The following is a 20,555-nucleotide window of genomic DNA, read 5'->3' as shown; positions in this document are numbered from 1 at the left end:
TATGGAGATCCATTATATTTAGAGGGCCTTGTATTACTTGAAATAGGTACTGAAACATATTAATAAGGCATAGGAATAATCTCACAAAAGCTGACTGTGGATGAGACATAACTCCTAATACTTCCTTAACAAACTTCATTTCTTAGATGTAAAATCACCATATTATGGGGGAAAATTCTATTACCCAAGAAAATCTGCTAATAGCACTTGTGTGTGGCAAAGGTTTCAAAGTTACCATCGCAAACCAGTTCATTATATTTTCCCTTTCTCCACAGTTTCTATCTGAAGATTTTAATAATAAAGTAGAGAGCATCTGTTAGGCAGATGAAAATGTGGCACTGCTGTGCCCAGTGCTGTCTGTCATTTAAGTGCTGAAGGCGGCGAGTGTGCCTGCTGAGCCTGCTGAGAACATAGGAGCTGTGTGCATGCAGACACATGATTGTGCCTAGGTTCAGGACAGGTGCAGGTCAGGCGCAGGTATGTAAGTATGGCAAAGAAATATGCTGATTACTGTAGACCCTGGATTTGCATTTCAGAGGTTCCATTTCCAGCAGTTGGAGGGATGATGAAGAGTTAAAAAATAAGTACTAGTAACATAAAATAAGTAGGTTAAAGCCAGTTCAGTGTTTGAAACCGCCTTCCCTTAATTAATGTGATATTTCAGTGCTCTACACTGCTACACTGAACTGCTGGAGAAAAACAATGGCACATTACTGAAATAATGGAGAGTTTTACAATACTAACATTATTTCTGGATTTGGCACCTGTTTTAACCTACATTTTTATCATTGTTAGTGGACAATGAGAGTGAAAAAGTGGGAGTGACAACACACTGCTCGTTGTCAGTTACCAAATACTGATATTTGACCTTAATAGCTAATTTACTTATTCTACCATCATTGAAAGTCTTATTCATTCTTATCTTGCTTACTGCGAACTTGTGCAGGGCTGCATGAAGACCAAAAAATCCTTATTTTAACCCATATTGCTTTTTCACTGCCCTTCTATATGATAAGAAACATGTACACTTATTCAAGTAATTATGATATTGGCCAATCATGTTATTGCACTGCAGTGTATAAAGTCATGTAGACACAGGTCAAGGTCAGGGGTGGAGATGATGTTTTCAGTATATGGGTGCAGTGAGGAAACAAAACCTGTATAAAGCCTACACTAACCAAATATGTACCAAATACTTACCAAACACTAACCAAGTATGTAGTGTATATGTAATCCCAGTAAAAATTTACAGCAAACAATATAAATCAATACAAATTGTAAAATGCAGTGCATAAAAAACAAACAAACAAAAACTTTGAGGCTATATGAATGTAAACATGTTTGGTTAGTTTTGTAATCAAATATGTATTTTATGTGATAGCAAGCAGTTAAATTTGTTATTAAAGTTACAATTACCAGTTTAACTAATGTTCAAGTGAGATTATTTTTAGTACCACTATTATACAGTGCTGTGTAAAAAGTTTACACAGTAATATGTTGGCGCTCATTGATGGACATAGTGTAACGCGCTGAACACGGGAACATACACACCACGTGAAATAAAACAGAACGGGATAGACCCAAGTGCCGGCTCGCAAGAGCAATACGTTTGACACATGTCAAAAGTACTAGCGAGAGAGAGAAAGCACACAGTGACTCAGAACAAGCAAAACAAGACAACGCGTAAACAAAAAAAAAAACAAAACCGTGAGGGCACAGAGTAAAGAGAAACAAAAAACAATGTGGAAAATATGACGCGTGAAAAGTAATACTCAACCATAGAGCATCTGAGCCAGCCCTGACACATAGTGGATGTTTTATATGTATTTGTGACGCTGAGTGTGTGTCAAGAATTGAGGCGGCACAGAACGAACATATACACTTTTACACTTAGACAGCACACGTAGAACATAACACACACGATACGTGAATGACTCAAAGACAAGCACGTTAAACACACACACACTTTATACATTTCAACTAACGAGCACCGCGTGAAACATAGACTAATGATACGGGTGAACACACACACACAAGACCACACCAATGGACAAGTTCGGAGCCGCTGGTGATGCGGGAGGGATGCGCCCCGTCGAGAATCCACCACGAACAGCCTAGAACACCCTCCCTGGGAAGACAAGGGAAAAGACGTTAGACAAGCATAACGGTACATTTACAAAAACGCAGACAGGCACATTTATTACCATGGGCACAAAAGGGAGAAGGGGACTAGGAAGAAACACTGGGACAGACACAGGCACAGGTAAACATTGAAACGGTAACAGGCTTTGTGCTTGCAGGAGGGCTGCCAGGGGAGAAAACCCTGCCTGGGCTGCAGCGCTGCAGTTGGTGGTTCTCTTCCTGCCCTTGCCACAAATCCTCTGCTGCTGGCGGATGTCCCTGCAGCCCTCTGGGTGGGCACGTGACCAGTCTCTCTGGAAGCCATTGGGGGGGGCGAGCCACAGGGTACGCCTGCCGACACTCGCTCTCCTCCCTCCAAGAACTCCCCTCAGTGGTCGCTCCTCTGGTCTGGTCGCATGTGCTGGTTCCTCCACCTCCATCTCTCCCTCCGAGTCGCCGAGCTGCACCTCATTGGCTCCTCTGGCATGTAGTACCGGGAGCAGTCCATGTCACTCACCTCGGAACAGGAAAGATGAATGCCCTCCTTCGAAACTCTCTTCTTCCTCACAGAGTATTCTGATGGGGGTGGGCTCTCCTCCCCCTCAGTGTAGGATTCGCCCTCTGAGTACTCAGATGGAGGCAGACTGCCCTCCTCTCCATCACACTCCATGAGGTCTGAGTACCCGGATGGAGGGGGACTCACGTCACCCCATAGTATAACGTAGGGGTGGAGCATTCAGATGGAGCGGGGCTCACATTCTCACCATAGTACTCGGTAGGGATCGAGTATAGGGATGGAGGAGGGCTAACCTCTTCTTCACCCTCGCTGTAATACTCTGTGGGGACCGAGTATACTAACGGAGGGGAGCTTTCCTCCTCTTCAGACTCCTCTTTCTCAAACTCGTTCTTGGGGGGTTTCGGAGTCATCTCCGTGATGAGGATTTCAAAGGGAGTGGGGGTTGTAATGGGCTGTAATGTGACAGTATTCTTATTGGCTCTTGACAGTCCACTGCATGGTTTCATGGAAAATGCATGTTGCCATGTATTTTTAAAGATCAAGAATAGCATTGAAAATGACAAAACAGATAATTTAATGCAGATAATTTAATGCTTTCTGGAGGCATGTCTGCATTATTCACCATGGTGCATGGCACTCACAGAACCCACTAATGCTCTGTTATAGGTCAAGAGCTGCTTGACCTATAGGTATAAAGCTGTTTAATGGAGACAGTTGGAATATAAAAAAAAACTGATGGTCTCCTGGAATTTTCAGACAAAACAGTTTCCAGGGTTTAGACAGAGGGGTGAAAAAACCATGGACAAGACTGGATGTTGTCTGGTCTGATGGTGACATGCAGGTGGTAGGTTCCGAATTTGGCTTACACTGCTTGAATCTGTGCAATAAGCCTGCCTTGTGTCAACAGTTCAGGGTAATGGAGGTGCTATAATGGTGTGTCTTGGCATGCATTAGGCCAACAAACAGTGATCTAACATTAATCTGACAGTAATCTGGCTAATTTCCAGGATAATTATTCACCTCCTCATCCTATATTCATCTTAAATTTGTTCTGTCACCATGATAATAAGTTCAGTTATCAGACATAGTAGTGACTCATCAAATCAAATCAAATTTATTTTTATAATGCTTTTCACAACATATGTTGTCACAAAGCAGCTTTACAATCTTTACAGGATTCACAAGGTTAACAATCGTATGGGTCCAAATCCCTAATGAGCAAGCCAAAGGCGACAGTGGCAAGAAAAAACTCCCTATGATGGTGGGGAATAGGAAGAAACCTCGGGAGGACCAAGACTCAAAAGGGAACCCATCCTCCATTGGGCGTCCCGTTAACACACAAATTACACAAAATCAAATTATACAGACGAATACACAAGTCACACACAAATCACACAATCAGACTAAGTATAAGGTAACTAGAATGAAAATTCTGGGTGTTGATATTGTCAATGTAAATGTCTTGTGATGAATGCCAGGTTTTCATTCCGTGTCAGCGTAATGATATTGTAGGCTCCGACTGCAGTGTTACTCCCCAGGTGAACCTCGGAGAAGAAAGATATGTGATGTGGTAAATATGTAACAGATTAATCAAAGGCCAAATTAAACAGATAAGTCTGTAGTCGAGATTTAAACATTGAGACCGTGTCTGAGTCCCGAATAAAGGCAGGAAGATTATTCCACAGTTGTGGAGCTTTAAAAGAAAAGGCTCTTCCACCTGCTGTGATCTTTTTGATCCTATAGTTAATAACCCTGCATCCTGTGAACGAAGTGAACGTGCTGGGTTGTAATGTTCAATAAGTTCACTAAGATACTCTGGGACTAAGCCATGCAGTGTTTTATATGTTAATAAAAGTATTTTATAGTCAATACAGAATCTAATTAGCAGCCAGTGTAATGACGATAGTACAGGACTAATGTGATCAAACTTTTTAGTTTTCGTTATAACTCGCGCTGCTGCGTTCTGAATTATCTGGAGTTTGTTTATCGATTTACCAGGACATCCAGCTAGAAGACTGTTGCAATAATCTAGATGAGAGGATATGAATGCATGGATTAGTTTTTCCGCATCACTAGTATTTAGTATGTTTTTAATTTTAGCAATGTTGGTCATCCATCCATCCATCCATTAGCATCATTGGTCAGTCATCAGACCTGAATCTAGTAGACCAGTAATGGGATGTATTTTTCAACATGTAAACAAATTTGCATCTTATTTGATTCACCAGTATCATGTGAACCCACATTAGGGCACTCTTAATAAGGGTTTTTATCACCCCCAGTGGTTATTTTAATGTTCTTTTCACTGTTCTGCAAATCTTCAGCTATTTCAAAACTAAAAGCATGTAGTTCTGCATTAATTCGGAATTAGAATTCTGAATTAATTATTGCCATTAAATAATATATGAATTAGAAATGATTAATTAATATGTATTAAAAATTATTATTGATAATAATAACCAGGACACCTGTCAAACAGGACAAAATAGTATCAAGGTGAGACACATTTGTGCAACATGCGAGGTCTGCATAGCTTTTAATAGCAACGACACATGAGGCAATACATCGCAGCAGATAGCAGGAAGGATGGTGTATATATATGAAAGGAGATGTGTAGATAACCAATGAGGGATGTGAGGGGGAGGCACTAATAGGTATCAGGTAGCGCTCTCCTAGTGATCGGGGGTACTGGGCGGTAAATGTAACAGACACAGACTACGTATACACACACCCGAAGGGAGGGGTCCGGGGCTGTAATGTGACAATTTGATAGTTAACATGAACTAACCATAGAAATTTGACTAATTTTCTCAATGTCCAAGAACTTTAAATTCAAATTTTATTGAAAACTTTTCCTAGCTGTTTGAACATTAGTAAGGACACACTCACACATATATAAAACATACATAATACAGTTTTATAATAAAGCATTTGGTAAAAGAAGACAAAACTAATGTAAGATATACCTCAATAAAAGACATACCTCAGTAAAATAAGGTACAGTGAGTCCCCGCTTAATGACAGGTCTGGTTAACGACGGACCAGAGTTACGACCAACTTTTTTTTTTTCTTTTTGGTATTTTCAAACTGTTGAAAACATCCTAATTGATAGGCATTTGAGTGCAAAATTTTTACAGTTAGCCAGTAAGTGGCGATTTGAATGAAACATTGAGGTTTGCTTTGACATGTATGTGACTCAGTGAAAGACTTAAATAATATTGATCAATAGCCAGTAACTACCAGCTCAATCCAGAAGGTACATGTGCCAGTCAGGCTTCCTGTTGGACTGTTGGATTGAGGTGAGGGAGCTGAGAAACTGGACTGTCCAGCCTAAAACCGCATGAATTGAATGTTGCATGCTGTACACACACCTTTGTTCAGCATTCATACAGCTGTATGAAATGGGAAATATTATTGGTTATTGGTATTCTTATGTGCATGAAGGATCTGAGTTCATTTGCAAAGGCCCACACTGTGATAGCTAGGTGTCACAATGAGTGATACTAGTGTGATAGTGAGTGTCCCTGCTATGCAGTGCTTAGAACTTACTAAAAGTACAAATCAGATTCCAAAAAAGTTGGGACACTAAACAAATTGTGAATAAAAACTGAATGCAATGATGTGGAGGTGCCAACATTAATTTTTTTTCAGTATAGAACACAAATCACAGATCAAAAGTTTAAACTGAGAGAATGTATAATTTTAAGGGGAAAATATGTTGTTTCAAAATTTAATGGCGTCAACAAATCCCAAAAAAGTTGGGACAAGGCCATTTTTACCACTGTGTGGAATCCCCCCACTGTGTGGGATCTCCCCTCAAGTTTAGAAATAGGAATGCTCTCTCATTCATGTCTAATACAGGCCTCTAACTGTTCAGTCGTCTTGGACCTTCTTTGTCGCACCTTCCTCTTTATGATGCGCCAAATGTTCTCTATAGGTGAAAGATCTGGACTGCAGGCTGGTCATTTCAATACCTGGATCCTTCTCCTACGTAGCCATGATTTTGTGATTGCTGCAGAATGTGGTCTGGTATTATCTTGTTGAAAAATGCAGGGTCTTCCCTGAAAGACAAGGCGTCTAGATGGGAGCATATGTTGTTCTAGAACCTGAACATAGTTATCTGCATTAATGGTGCCTTTCCATACATACAAGCTGCCCATGCCACAAGCACTCATGCAACCCCATACCTTCAGTGATGCAGGCTTCTGAACGGAGCGTTAATAACTTGGGTTATCCTGGTCCTCTCTGGTCCGGATGACATGGCATCCCAGTGTTCCATAGAGCTTCAAATCATGATTCATCTGACCACAGAACAGTCTTCCATTTTGCCATACTCCATTTTAAATGACCCCTGACCCAGTGCAAATGTCTGAGCTTGTGGAGCTTGTTTAGAAATGGCTCCCTCTTTGCACTGTAGAGTTTCAGCTGGCAACGGCAGATGGCACGGAGGATTGTGTTCACTGACAATGCTTTCTGGAAGTATTCCTGAGTCCATTATGTTATTTCCTTGACAGTGGCATTCCTGTTTGAGGTGCAGTGACATTTAACAACCCGGAGATCACGAGCATCCAGTAGAGTTTTATGGCCTTGTCCTTTAGGCACAACGAATGTTCCAGATTCTCTGAATTTTTTAATGATGTTATGCACGGTTGATGATGATAACTTAAAAGTGTTTGCTATTTTACGCTGGGTAACACCATTCTGGTATTGCTGCACTATCTTTCTGCGCAACAATGGTGGAATTGGTGATCCTCTTACCATCTTGGCTTCAGAGGGACACTGAAACTCTGAGAAGCTCTTTTTATACCCAATCATGTTTTCAATTGACCTAATTAGTGTTAATTGGCCTTCTAGCTCTTCGTTATATGCTCAATTTCCTTTTTCCAGCCACTTATTGCTACTTGACCCAACTTTTTTGGGATTTGTTGACACTCTGAAATTTTGAATCAACATATTTTTCCTTTAAAATGTTACATTTACTCAGATTAAACTTTTGATCTATGTTCTATTACGAATAAAATATTAACATTTGCCATCTCCACATCATTGCATTCAGTATTTATTCACAATTTGTGTAGTGTCCCAACTTTTTTGGAATCCGGTTTGTAGTCCAAGGAAGGACATCCAGTGAATCTGTGGCAGGGTTATGGTGCCCAAGGCTGAGGGATGCATGTGAGAAGCGTTTGGTTAGATTAAACAGAATAACTACACGAATGGCTGAATAGAATAGCACAACTTACAAAAAAAAAAAACATTGTGCACAACGTATTGAATATGGGGGTGCACCCCCCACTGGTAGCCCAGCCAGAGGTGTCAATTCCAGGTTCAGAAAGTATAAGTCCTCACCAGGAATTTGCTCAAGCAAATTTTCTAATTAATGCAATCCAGGTCAAATTAGTGGAATCAACACAATCCAGGAAACCTGAGCAAAATCCTGGTGAGGACTTTCTGAACCTGGAATTGACACCTCTGAGCCCAGCCCATGAAAGCATCTTCAATCAGGCACTGTGATGCTCTGGGAAATGTTATACAGGGAAACCTCGAGTGCTGGCTAATATGAATTTGACTGAAGCATATTGAAACATGGTTGCAGACCATATATATAAAGAAGTATGTGCTAAGAATTCTAACTTCTAATCTTTATATACATGAACACACTGGAATAGGGTATAAGCTGGGAGTAATAATGTAACGACTGTATCCTTCCCAAGTGACTCCCCCGTTCTGTCTCTTGCAGAAGGAGTCTGATTAAACAGCATTGGGGTGCTGGCTACAGCTGCCATCTCGTCAGGTCTAAATAAAGAAACGAGCAATCAGTTCCACTGGGGATTTGGGAGAAGAAAGAAAGGAAGTGGCAAAAAGAATGAGAATGACTGAGAGTCAAACTGTTGTGAGTGTGTAAAGAGTGAATAAGGGGAAAGGAACAGACGCTAGAACCTGGCACACTTCTGTCAAATGTACCTTGGAGGTTTTTTGCTTTTATCCTCTACCTTTCCTCATCACAGAATGAATGCTATGAGTGCACCCACATGCAAAAACTTACCTGCTCTCTCATTCTGTCTCTCCCCACCCCACACACACATCAAGTCGCAGATGCCCTCCTGTGCTTGTGCACAAATCCTATAGAGAAAATAAATATGACTGCATCAGCTCTTAGTCCCCTACGCTCTAGCTGCTCATCTTGGTTAACTGGAACATTCTGAAATAAACTAGTCCATCAGCATAGAACCAATTCAGGGGCAGACTAGCACTGGAAACCCCTGAAATCTAATAAGTTAAAGTTTTAATTTGCTAGTATTGTCAATTGTGATTCACAATGTCCTCCACATTCATCCATCTGTGCAGTGAGAACACACACACACACACACACACTAGTGATCACTAGGGTGTTGTGGTGCACACAAGCCTGGGGCAGTGGGAAGCCCTAGTCCCGGTGCCCAGGGAACAATTGGGGTTGCTCAAGGTTACTTCAGTCAGAAGAAGAACAGTGATATTGTGATGTTTAGATGCCAGTCTAGCATTTTTTTCACCTAGTTTGGCTTCTCCTAGGACATGGTCCTACAGGGGTTGTACAATGAAACTGAAACCTGGTTTTAGATGACAGTAATTTATTAGTATGGTGTAGGGCCTCCTTTTGCATCCAATAGAGCATCATTTCATCTTGGGAATGACATATATAACTCCTGCAGAGTGGTCAGAGGGATTTTAAGCCATTCTTCTTTCAGGATAGTGTCCAAGTCACTACATGATGGTGGTGGAGGAAAACGTTTCCTTCAAAACACCTCACAGTGGCTCAATAATAATTAGATCTGGTGACTGGATTCAGTAATCCTTGGCAGTGTCACACCCATCTAGTACAAGTATTGGGCCAAGGGAATGCCATGATATGGCAGCCCAAACCATCATTGATCCACCCCCATGCTTCACTCAGGGCATGCAACAGTCTGGGTGGTACGCTTCTTCGGGGCTTCTCCACACCGTAACTCTCCCGTATGTGGGGGAAAACAGTAAAGGTGGACTCATCAGCGAACAATACATGTTTCACATTGTCCACAGCCCAAGATTTGCACTCATTGCACCATTGAAACCGTGAGTGACCAAATGTTTGGCTATAGCAGCCCGGCCGTGTATATTGACCCTGTGGAGCTCCCAACGGACTGTTTTGGTGGAAACAGCAGGATTGAGGTGCACATTAAATTCTGCCATGATTTGTGCAGCCGTGGTTTTATGTTTTTTGGATACAATCCGGGTTAGCACCCGAACGTCCCTTTCAGACAGCTTCCTCTTGCATCCAGAGTTAATCCTGTTGGATGTGGTTTGTCCTTCTTGGTGGTATGCTGACATTACCCTGGATACCGTGGCTCTTGATACATCACAGAGACTTGCTATCTTGGTCACAGATGCGCCAGCAACATGTGCACCAACAATTTGTCCTCATTTGAACTCATGGTATGTCACCCATAATTTCTTGCTTTTAGCTAAGAAACTCTAACTCTGTTCCATCTTATTTACTTTATTACATTATGTTGTCTATTATTTAATAATTTGTCACTTTATTACAATATTTTATTGTGTTTGTTTCCTTTTTATCTTTATTTTAATATTTTTTTGTCTTCTTATCTTTGCTTCTTTTTAATGTTTCTTTTTTTTATTTATTCTGTAAAGCACTTTGAGTTGCATGTATGTATGAAAGGTGCTATACAAATAAAGATTATTATTATTATTATTATTATTATTATTATTATTATTATGTTGTGTGCATTGCAATATTTTGAGCAAAACTGTGCTCTTACCCTGCTAATTGAACTTTCACATTCTGCTCTTACTGATGCAATGTGTAATTAATGAGGATTGGCCAACAGGCTGTCCAATTTAGTCATGAAACCTCCCACACTATAATGACAGGTGTTTCAGTTTCATTGTCCAATCCCTGTAAATATTGACTAATTGGATAACAGAATGCTCTCTGGCACACAAATGTAAAAATGGAAGAGAAGAGAATAGCTTGTTTGATTTAACACGGTACCGCATAAATACTTTTGTCTGACTTGCACCAGAGCATAATGATGACAATGTTATAATCTCATGAGAATGAAGTGATCAGGTGCTGCAGCTGATGTACACTGACAGCTGATGAGCTTAATCTGCACTGGCTGGAAAATCCACTGACAAACATTCTGCCACAAACTGAACAGCAAGCAGACGATTCAAATGTGTATTTAATATTGAGATATTGTGCTCACATGCAAAATGTAATATAATTTGAATATACTTTCTTTATAAATGCCATGAGAGCTGTCTACTCACATGAGGCGTGGCAGGTAAAACTGTTCATTTCATCAGCTCTGCTCCTCTCCTGTAGCTGCCAGCTACAGGCACTGAGCTCCAAAGTGAGGTACAACTAATTTAGAACAATTCTGAAGAGGAATGCAGTGATTGTGGAAAAAAACTGAAACTAAATTATCAGTGTACAATTTCCGAAACCAAAAACATTTTCAGCATTTTTATATTATATTATTAACCTGTTGCAATATTTGTCACCTCAAGTTCTCTTTGCGACACACAGCAATAGGACTTCAAATATTTCTCCTCTTTTCCAAGAAGAAAACCTCCTTACACGTTGCCTCTGTAGCCATGATTGACAATTTCATGACCCTTCTCCCCAATCACCTGTGAATTCGCGCATGGACATAAGTGGTGCTTGTCTGGCTTGAAATATGTAGTATTGCGATGACGTCTCTTTACTCTTTACTCTCTGAAACAACTTACTTAGTCCTGCCATGTTCTTTCTCTTCACTCATTCAATACTAATTAGAGTAAAAATATGTTCCTAATGACAGAATCAGAAAGCATCAAATCAAATCAAATCAAATTTTATTTATATAGCACTTTTTACAAAGGTTGTTGTCACAAAGCAGCTTTACAAGTGTCAGAGTCCAAGCCCCCAGTGAGCAAGCCAGGGGCAACAGTGAAAAGGAAAAACTCCCTAAGGGCATGAGGAAGAAACCTTGAGAGGAACCAAGACTCAGGGGGGGAACCCATCCTCCTATGGCTGACGCCGGTCACCATGACAACAATTTAAAAAGAGACAAACAGAGAGAAAAGAAAAGATAATATAAATATAAGATAAATAAAGTCCATCTTGGTGTGTATTTATATACATGAGTTCTTTATATAATTCCTGTTCAGTCCCAAATGTCTTGATGGTTGGTAATGTTAGTCATAGCAGAGGAGAATTCAGGGTGGTGAGAGGGCCCAGGGTAGTGGGTTTATCCTTCATCCACACTGGTTAGTCAGGGCAGTGGGTTGATCCTCTATCATATCTGGTTAAGCAGGAGGTGGCTGACCCAGGATGGATCTCTAGAAAGGCTTGTCTCTCCTCATCTCAAAGTTCCTCGAGTAGGCGGGCAGCCATGTGGAGAAGATAAAACAGGGAAAATTAGCTCTGTTTGAGGACATATACAGGACAGATGAAATTATAAACATTTCTGGAGTGTGGCAGCAACTCCATTAAATAAATTTTTACAGCCTAGCTGAAAAGGCATAACCAGAAGGTAACATAGACTTGGGTGCATTCTGAGACATTGGCATTGGTTAACAAACTTGAATGACCAGGTTCTTCCCACTGCTGTTACCTTGTTGGAACTAATAAGAGGCCAGCACCCTGTGATCTTAGTGGACTTGGGGGTTCATAATTGGAAATAAGTTCCTGGAGGTAATCAGGAGCAAGCCCGTGCAGTACAGTCAATAGAAGAATTTTTAAATCAATACGGAATTTAACTGGGAGCCAATGCAGGGCTGATAGGACTGGTCTGATATGATCGAATTTTCGTTTTCTAGTCAGAACTCTGGCTGCGGCATTTTGAACTATTTGAAGTTTATTTAGATTCCTATTTGAGCATCCTGACAGTAATGAGTTACAGTAGTCTAATCTGGAGCTAACAAAGGCGTGCAACAATTTTTCTGCATCATGCTGTGATAATGCATTTCTTAACTTGGCAATGTTGCGGAGATGTAGAAAAGCTATCCTAGTAGTACTATCTATGTATTTATCAAATGATAGGTCAGAGTCGAGTATGACACAGAGAGTTTTGGCTACTGTGCCAGGTGTAATGGGGTAGTCTGCGAGATTAAGCATTTTTCTGTCTTTGGGCCCAGAAGGAGAACTTCTGTTTTGTCCTCGTTTAGTTGGAGGATTTAACATCTCTTATGCAGGCCTCAATTTTTCATAAGCTGTATTTGTCATCAGGTTTGGCTAATAAATAAAATTGAGTGTCATCTGCATAGCAGTGAAAATTGACACCATGTTTGTTTATAACTATGCCCAATGAGAGTATATAATGTAAATAATAGTGTATATAATATAATATAATGTAAACAAAATGCATGCTTATGATTTGTTACACCCCTCCCCCCACCTTCTGGGTTGTGGATGCAGGACCACATTCTTGTCCCCTTTTTGTGAATGACAAAAAATTATTTTGTACATCAGGTAGTCTGATAAGGCCAAAGAAAATATACACACGTGTCACTATAGTCTCGTGACAATATTATCCAAGCTTACATAATATTGAGAAGGTTCAGCATAAAATATGGGCCTTCGCTCTATAATCAGTCCCACCAGGATTTCGCGGGCCTTTTTTGTGATTGTTGCGGGCTAAAATGTTTGATGTTGCGGGTGTTTTTCAAAAAAATTGCGATGGAAGTTGCGGTGTGTTTTTGCTTTTTTGTGAGTACATTACAATAGGGAGTAAATGTTGTATGGTTTCCTCTATTTAGTAGTCCATTTTAATTATCTATTTACCTATTTATTCAGGGTTGCCAACTTTTCAAGATCGCTTGAAGTGAGATTTGAACCTGGAGGGGGTGGCGAACATTAATTGTTGACGGGGGGGCGGAGTTAGCGAACGTAAGTTGTTACCGGGCGGCCTGTAAAATGGACACAAATTAAGTATTATATCGAGATCGATCGCCAGTGGTTGTGCCAGAGGGAACTAGTAACTCACAGATATGGATCAGAGATAAATAAACTTTATCTCTGACTTTAAACTTTATCTCAGACCCTCGCCGCTTGCGTGCGCTGCAGTGACTTCGCGGGCTACCGTTGCATTGTGGGGAATGTAGTGTTTGTGCGTGCAAAACACCATCGGGCGGCTGTGGCCTACGGGCCGGTTCTAATAGTAATTAAATATCATCCAGGGGGCCATAGATAATCAATTCGCGGGTCGGATCTGGACTAGGGATGCAAATTATCAATTAATTCATTAATCGTTAGTTGACTGATCTTATCGATCGACTTTCGATTAATCGATAAGCGGCGTTTTTCACCTGAATTTCAGTGTTTCAATAGGGCTTTTAAAAATATCAGCTAAATATACTGCTCAAAAAAATTAAGGGAACACTAAAATAACACATCCTAGATCTCAATTAATAAAAATCTTTGAAATCAGTTGAAAATCTCTCATTTCTACATGTTGTCTGTTCCATTTGCACAAGAGCAGTTGAAATTGATTCACAATCAGTGTTGCTTCCTATCTGAACACGAAGTGTGGATGACTTTGAGTTACATTGTGTTGTTTAAGTGTTCCCTTTATTTTTTTGAGCAGTGTAGTTAAAACACTTTGTTCAAAAAGTATATATTATATTATGATAATTATATTGTATTATATTATATATTGCTCAAGTAATTATGCATGAGGAAATTTTTATGGTATAACAAAATACATTCTTTCATTTTAAAAAAGGAATAAATTAAGGACTGGCTCAGTTCAATTTGAAACATTAGACATTAAAAAAAATGTTTAAAAAAAAGTAGAAATTAAATAGAGAGCCAAACAGAATATTATTGAGCCCATGTTTGGACAAATGTTTCTAGCTTTGTAGTGAACACATGCTGTAACGCGACCGGAGAGTGCCCAAGTTTCCACAACATCATTGAGCTTGTCAGTTAAACTGTCAGCGGTGTGTCTATCCGACATGTTCGTCGTAATCAGCACTGCAGATTTTAGCTGCCAGTTCTCGTCAGTGTAGTGGCACGTCACAGTAATGTAACTTTCTGTTGTTAGAGCCGTCCAACAATCTGTAAGGGCTACAGTAGTAGCAGTAGATAGCTTTGTTTTTAGCTCACTCGTATTTTTTTGTAGCGAGCTTTGAAAATGCTCGCCTTCCCAGTGTAGCTGTGATTTTAGGTTGACCAGGTGCACTGGTGATATGCAGGACAGCTGCATGCATGGTGTTCAAATGATAATTGAGTGAGCTAGTGGAACTGTTGTACTTCAATACCGCATTACACACAGAACATTTGACTTCTTTGCCTAAATTAACAATGTTGAAATTGTAGCGACTACTACTCCTCGCAGCGAGTTGCCTAACAGACAGGCACTTGGCCCTTTAAGTGACACTGGGAGAGCGGCGCCTGCGCGCGCCAGGGGAGGGGAAGAGAACAGTGCTATTGTTTGAGTTGCGTGGAAAATAAAGTTTCCCTCCTTGGGATTTTCTGGATTACGCAGTTTCTGCCTCGTTTCCCGAACACGCTTCAAAATGGTCCCACACCGCACGTCTTTTCGCCCGCTTCATTTTGTTTTCCACTCTGGTCTTTCGCGACACGTGTTCACCTCTCGTTCTTACGCTCTGTTCAAGTTAATACAGGAGCGCTCTCTAATGATTAATCGTGATTAATTTTGATCGAGTAACGTCTTAATCGACAATTAATCGAAAGTCGATTAATCATTTGCATCCCTAATCTGGACAGTTTATCCCCGCTTTCATGTAGTGTACCGGGATAATGCTTTTCCCGATCTTTTTGCCGTTATTTTCGTCGCTCATGCTGCTTTCAGTCTGCTCCTCTTGAACGTATATACGGAAGTAAGGCGGGAGTTTGTCGACGTCACATCAAGACGACATCAGTGATTGGTCAAATTTGCGGGAAAGTTGCGGTGATTAGCTGAAGTTGCAACACCGCCCTGAATTCGCGGGATTTGCTTGAAGTTGCGTTGAAGTTGCAAATCGCAACATCGCGACTTTCTGGAGGGTCTGTTTAATAGTGTATAATGAAGTTTTAATCATATAAAACCTGACCATGAAGTATATAACGTACTGTAAAAAAAAGTACTGTACAGCATGTTGGAAGTGCTTCTTCAGTTTTCCTGCTAGCCTCCCTTGGTGAGGTATCATCAGCATTGTTATGCTCTGCCATCCATGCATACAGAGCCTCTGGTTCAGTAATTTCAACCCCTTGTAGTAAAAATTTAAAAATGAAATAAAAATCCCATCAATTTAATTTGAATATGACCTCAGATTACAGACCCTATATAATATTTAGTGTGTTTAGCCCTTATCTTCAAGGTAATATAAGGTCAAGTGGTATCCATTACAAAGTGGTATCCATTACAAACAGGATCACCCTTGCCTAAAAGTGCTTAATTCCTGGCTTTGTCACAGCAGAATCTAGGAAACATTGATGTAACAATTGTAATGGAAAGGCTTCTTTAAAAGACAGCTCAGGAGCACGGATGAACAGCGGTGGTTTGGAGAAATACTATCCAAGTCTAGCTAGCATTAGCAATGCAACAGTTTCCTGCGTCTTGCAAATGATGGCTACTTCCTTCATTGTAACCATGGTCAGCCTTTGGTTAAAGTGTTCAGGGATGCTCTGCCCAGAACTACACGGTCCCCAGCAATGTCCAGCACATTCTCTCTCTGCAAATGTTTAAATTATTAAGGATGATAGGGATGTGTGCAAGTGCTCATCTTATGGCCTACATACACCCATGTTACATACAGTGCTGCCTGAAAGTTACCATTATCTGTTACCATGATTCTCATTATTTTATCATTGCCAGTTTGTATATGAAATGTTAGGTTTATGCTAATCAATTCCATTTATTTGGTTTAAGGGAAATGTGTAAGTTGAATACATGGAATCAGAACATATGCAAAAGTAAATGAACCACACCTGCATTGGTCAGTTTGGAAAAATCTCAGATTAAACACGTGTGTGCTCAAGTAATCAATTAAGCAGACCAATCAAATGACATCCTTGAGAAAGGATTTGAGCCACACTGATTAAATGGCCAAGGCTTAAAGTACACAGATCAATGATGCAGAGAGGAAAGCAGACATGCAAGGACACCAGGAATAAGGTGGTAACAGCCTATCAGTCTGGAGAAAGCTAAAAGACAATCTCGACAAGATTCCAGCTCCATCCATCCACTGGTAGACAAATCATTTACAAATGAAGGGCACTCAGCATCACCTGAGTCTGCCCAGAAGCAGGCCCGTCGCGATGGGGCAGGCAAACCAGGCAATTGCTTGGGGCCCCAAGCTGGCCTGGGGCCCCCAGACAACAACAGGTTAAGAATTAAATGCAGCGACAAACTGTGTGAGCCCCCCTTTACATTCTCAAAGTCATGAGCAATGACACTGTTCTCAGAATCCTCCTCAAGGGGGCCCCTCCCACCAGCTGCTGAAGGCAGGCAGACACTGTCCTGGCAGACAGCCAAGTTTTAGACGCCAGCAAATATGAAACTTAACCATGAAGTGAATTTATCCATCAGGAAGCCAAAAGAGAAAACAAAAGAAGGAAGAGGAACACAAAAAAACTAGTGGTGGGCCGTTAACGGCGTTGGTTAATTTGATACTCTTATCGGGCGATATAAAAATTATCGCCGTTAATCTATCTGCTAAATGGGTAAGCAAACTATGATGACTTTCAACTTGACAGTTTAGCTCGGCTGTAATCCTAACCAAATTGCACAGTAGGGGCGAGAACGAGTTTTCAAACCTGTGAATTAAAAATCGTACGTGTGTTTACATGGATGCAGCCACGAAGTCGCCAGGTTTGCTTCATGGAAAATTCATTTTTAGGAACGTAAAATATTACCGGAGCGGAGCTCGGAGCGGTCGTTTTCTGCATGGTCCTAGCGCTAGATTCGTCGCTATTTAAATATTTATTTTTAACCGTTAAAACTGCAGAGGACCAAACCGGCTTTTGAAAAAGTCCCCCCCAAATTATGTCCGTGAGGTTAAATGTACTAAATGTTGGCTTACATTTCAAATATCATGTTTAGCTGAATAAACATGTTATCAACCCCTTTTAATGTACAGTATGTAGGCTTACAAATTCATGTTTAACTGAATAAACCTTTGAACACGAGTAGCCTACATTTTATTGAGTAGCCATTTTAATATAGATTAATATAGATTAATCTAGATTAATTTCAAGATTTCAGTGAGATTAATCTAGATTTAAAAAATTAATCTATGCCCACCCCTAAAAAAAACACAAGACAGTGGTAAGTGATGATTTACACTGGATAAATTAGGCCTACCTGTACAAATGGTGTAATTTAGCAGCAGGTAAGCTAAAAACAATATATACGTCCCGGGTAATCCCATACTTAAATCTGCTATGTTCAGCTACAAGTAGTAAATTTGTAAAGTAGTTAGTTTGAGGTGTATATGCTGTGGTTCTTGAAGGTGGACTGCGGCCAGATATGTTTTTTTTTTGGCCGGAGGGGGGTTTGGGCATGAGATTTCTGGTGTGGAGGTTGGGGGGGCCCCGATTGGTGTCTTTGCTTGGGGCCCCCAAATACCTTGAAACGGCACTGCCCTGAAGTGGACGGCCATCAAAACCTACACCAAGAAGCATCAGAAAAATAATTAGGTAAGGCTAACCCACACATCACCTCCAAAGAGTTACAGGCATCTTTGGCAGCATCTGGGATAAATGTACATGTGTCATTAGACATGGCATTCATGGTAGAGTTGCTAGAAGGAAGCCTCTGCTCTCAAGAAAGTTTAATCTTTGCCAGATAGCACTTGGACAAACCAGCAGAGATTTCTGGAAGTCATTTCACTGGACAAATGAGTACAAAATTTTATTATTTGGCCACAATCACAAGGGCCATGTTTGGAGAGAAGTCAACAATGCATATAAAGAGAAGAACCTCTTCCCAACAGGGATGCATGGTGATGGAAAAGTAATGGGCCTGCTTTTCTGTTATCCAGGGAACCATCAGTTCCCAGGCCAAACAACAAATTCTTTACCAGAATCTCCTGCCATTAGTCAGGGAATTGAAGCTGGAACAGAGATGGATTATGCAACAAGACAACAACCCAAAGCATTCCTTCAAAACTACCAAGGAATGGCTTATGAAAAATAAGATTTGCACTCTGGACAAAGTCTGAAACTTAATCCCATTGAAATGCTGTGGCAAGGTCTGAAACGGATGGTACATGCCAGATGTCCCTATATCCTATCTCAAAAATCCCCAAAAGCAGATTTGAGACTCGTTTGTGGTTACAGAAGACGTTTGGTTGACATAATGGCTGCAAAAAGAGGTGCCACAAGCATCTATCTGAAATAGTTACTACTTTTGCACTAGACAAGTTTTTTTTTTGATAAATAAAACAGGAACTTCCCCACTTCCTGGTTGGCGCACTCCACCTGTCCGTTAGCCTGAGGGTGGTAACCAGATGTTAAGCTCACGGTGACATTCAGTTTTGACAGGAACTCCCACCACACGCGCAAGGTGAACTGCGGACCCCTGTCTGACACAATATCCTCCGGCAGACCGAACTGCCGGAATATGTGCCTAAACAGGAGATCCGCCGTCTCCCATGCGGTGGACAGGCCAAGTAGTGGGAGGAACCAAACCATCTTTGAAAACCTGTCAATGACCACCAATATAGCTGTGTTACCCTCTAAAGGGGGGAGGTCCGTAACAAAATCGAGGGCAATGTGCATCCACGGCAGCTCGGGCACAAGGAGAGGAAGGAGCTTGCCCACCGGGGGAGTGCACTTTACATCACGCACACACCGCACAGGAGGCCACCTGCTTCAGTACGTCATGGTGTAACCCGGGCCACCAATATCGAGCTCCCAGCAGCTGGGCCGTTCTGGAAACCCCGGGATGTCCTGTTCCAACCGACGTGTGAGCCCAATTGATGAGAGCAGCGCACTGTGTGGGGGGCACGTACCTGCAGTGTGGCGGACAGCTCGGATGGGGATTCGCGACCTCGATCGCTCTGACGATCTCCCACTCCAAGGAGTCAATATGGGCTCATTGCTTGTGGACTCCGTGCTGCCCGGGAAAGACCAGGAAAGCGCGTCGGCTCGCTGGTTCTTCTCCCCAGATCGGTACGTGACCTGAAATTGGAAACGGAAGAAAAACAGGGACCATTAGGCTTGACGAGCATTCATTCATTTGGTGGTCTTGATATACTCGAGATTTTTATGGTCTGTTATGACAGTGAACGGATGCTTTGCCCCCTCAAGCCAGTGACGCCATACACCGAGCGCCTTGCGCATAGCCAGCAGCTCACGGTCTCCCACACCGTAATTACGCTCTGCTGTGGTTAGTTTCTTGGAATAAAAGGCGAGCGGGCGGAGTGAGCTGTTTTTCCTGGGCCATTGAGATAATACACCAACCAGTACACCAACATTAGATGCATCTATCTCCACTATAAATGGCTTGTCGGGATCGGGTTGGTGTAGCACGGGCGCCTTAACAAATGCTCTCTTTAGCCTTGCAAATGCCTTCGTAGCCTCGGCATTCCAGTGCAACTTGTTGCCTCCCCCACGTAATAGATCAGTTAGAGGCACCACGATTTGGCTATAAGAGCGAATGAATCACCTATAAATATTTGTGAAGCCCAGAAATCTCTGCAGCTCGCGCCGTGTGTGAGGCTGACTCCATTGCACGACCGCCTCCACCTTCCTTGACTGCATGTGAACGGAGCCTGGCCTGATGGTGTAACCCAGGAAGTTCACCTCGCTGAGGTGAAACTCGCACTTCTCCAGCTTGCAATACAGGCGATTGCACAGGAGCGTGCCCAGGACAGCCCTTACGTCATGCACATGTTGGTCCGGGGTCTGCAAATAGATCAAAATGTCATCAATATAGGAGACAGCACA

At 41.6% G+C, this 20,555-nt stretch overlaps 1 protein-coding gene across 3 annotated transcripts in view; it reads left to right on the top strand.

Moving 5' to 3' along the window:
* The window catches only part of LOC143525367 (leucine-rich repeat transmembrane neuronal protein 4-like), a 77,729-nt gene that overhangs the window by 30,964 nt on the left and 26,210 nt on the right, over positions 1-20,555 (top strand). The window contains exon 3 of one of the 3 annotated variants that reach the window (XR_013133626.1): positions 2,301-2,466. The exons of the other annotated variants lie outside the window; for them this stretch is intronic. The gene's annotated coding sequence lies outside the window, so the exon portion shown is untranslated. The remainder of the gene's footprint in view (positions 1-2,300; positions 2,467-20,555) is intronic. 3 annotated transcript variants of the gene reach the window in all.

Source organism: Brachyhypopomus gauderio, chromosome 10 (assembly GCF_052324685.1).
Source record: "Brachyhypopomus gauderio isolate BG-103 chromosome 10, BGAUD_0.2, whole genome shotgun sequence".
In the NCBI taxonomy this organism is placed as follows: Eukaryota; Metazoa; Chordata; class Actinopteri; order Gymnotiformes; family Hypopomidae; genus Brachyhypopomus; species Brachyhypopomus gauderio.
Note: the sequence above shows the minus strand (reverse complement) of the source record. Positions and strands in the feature narration are given on the sequence as shown.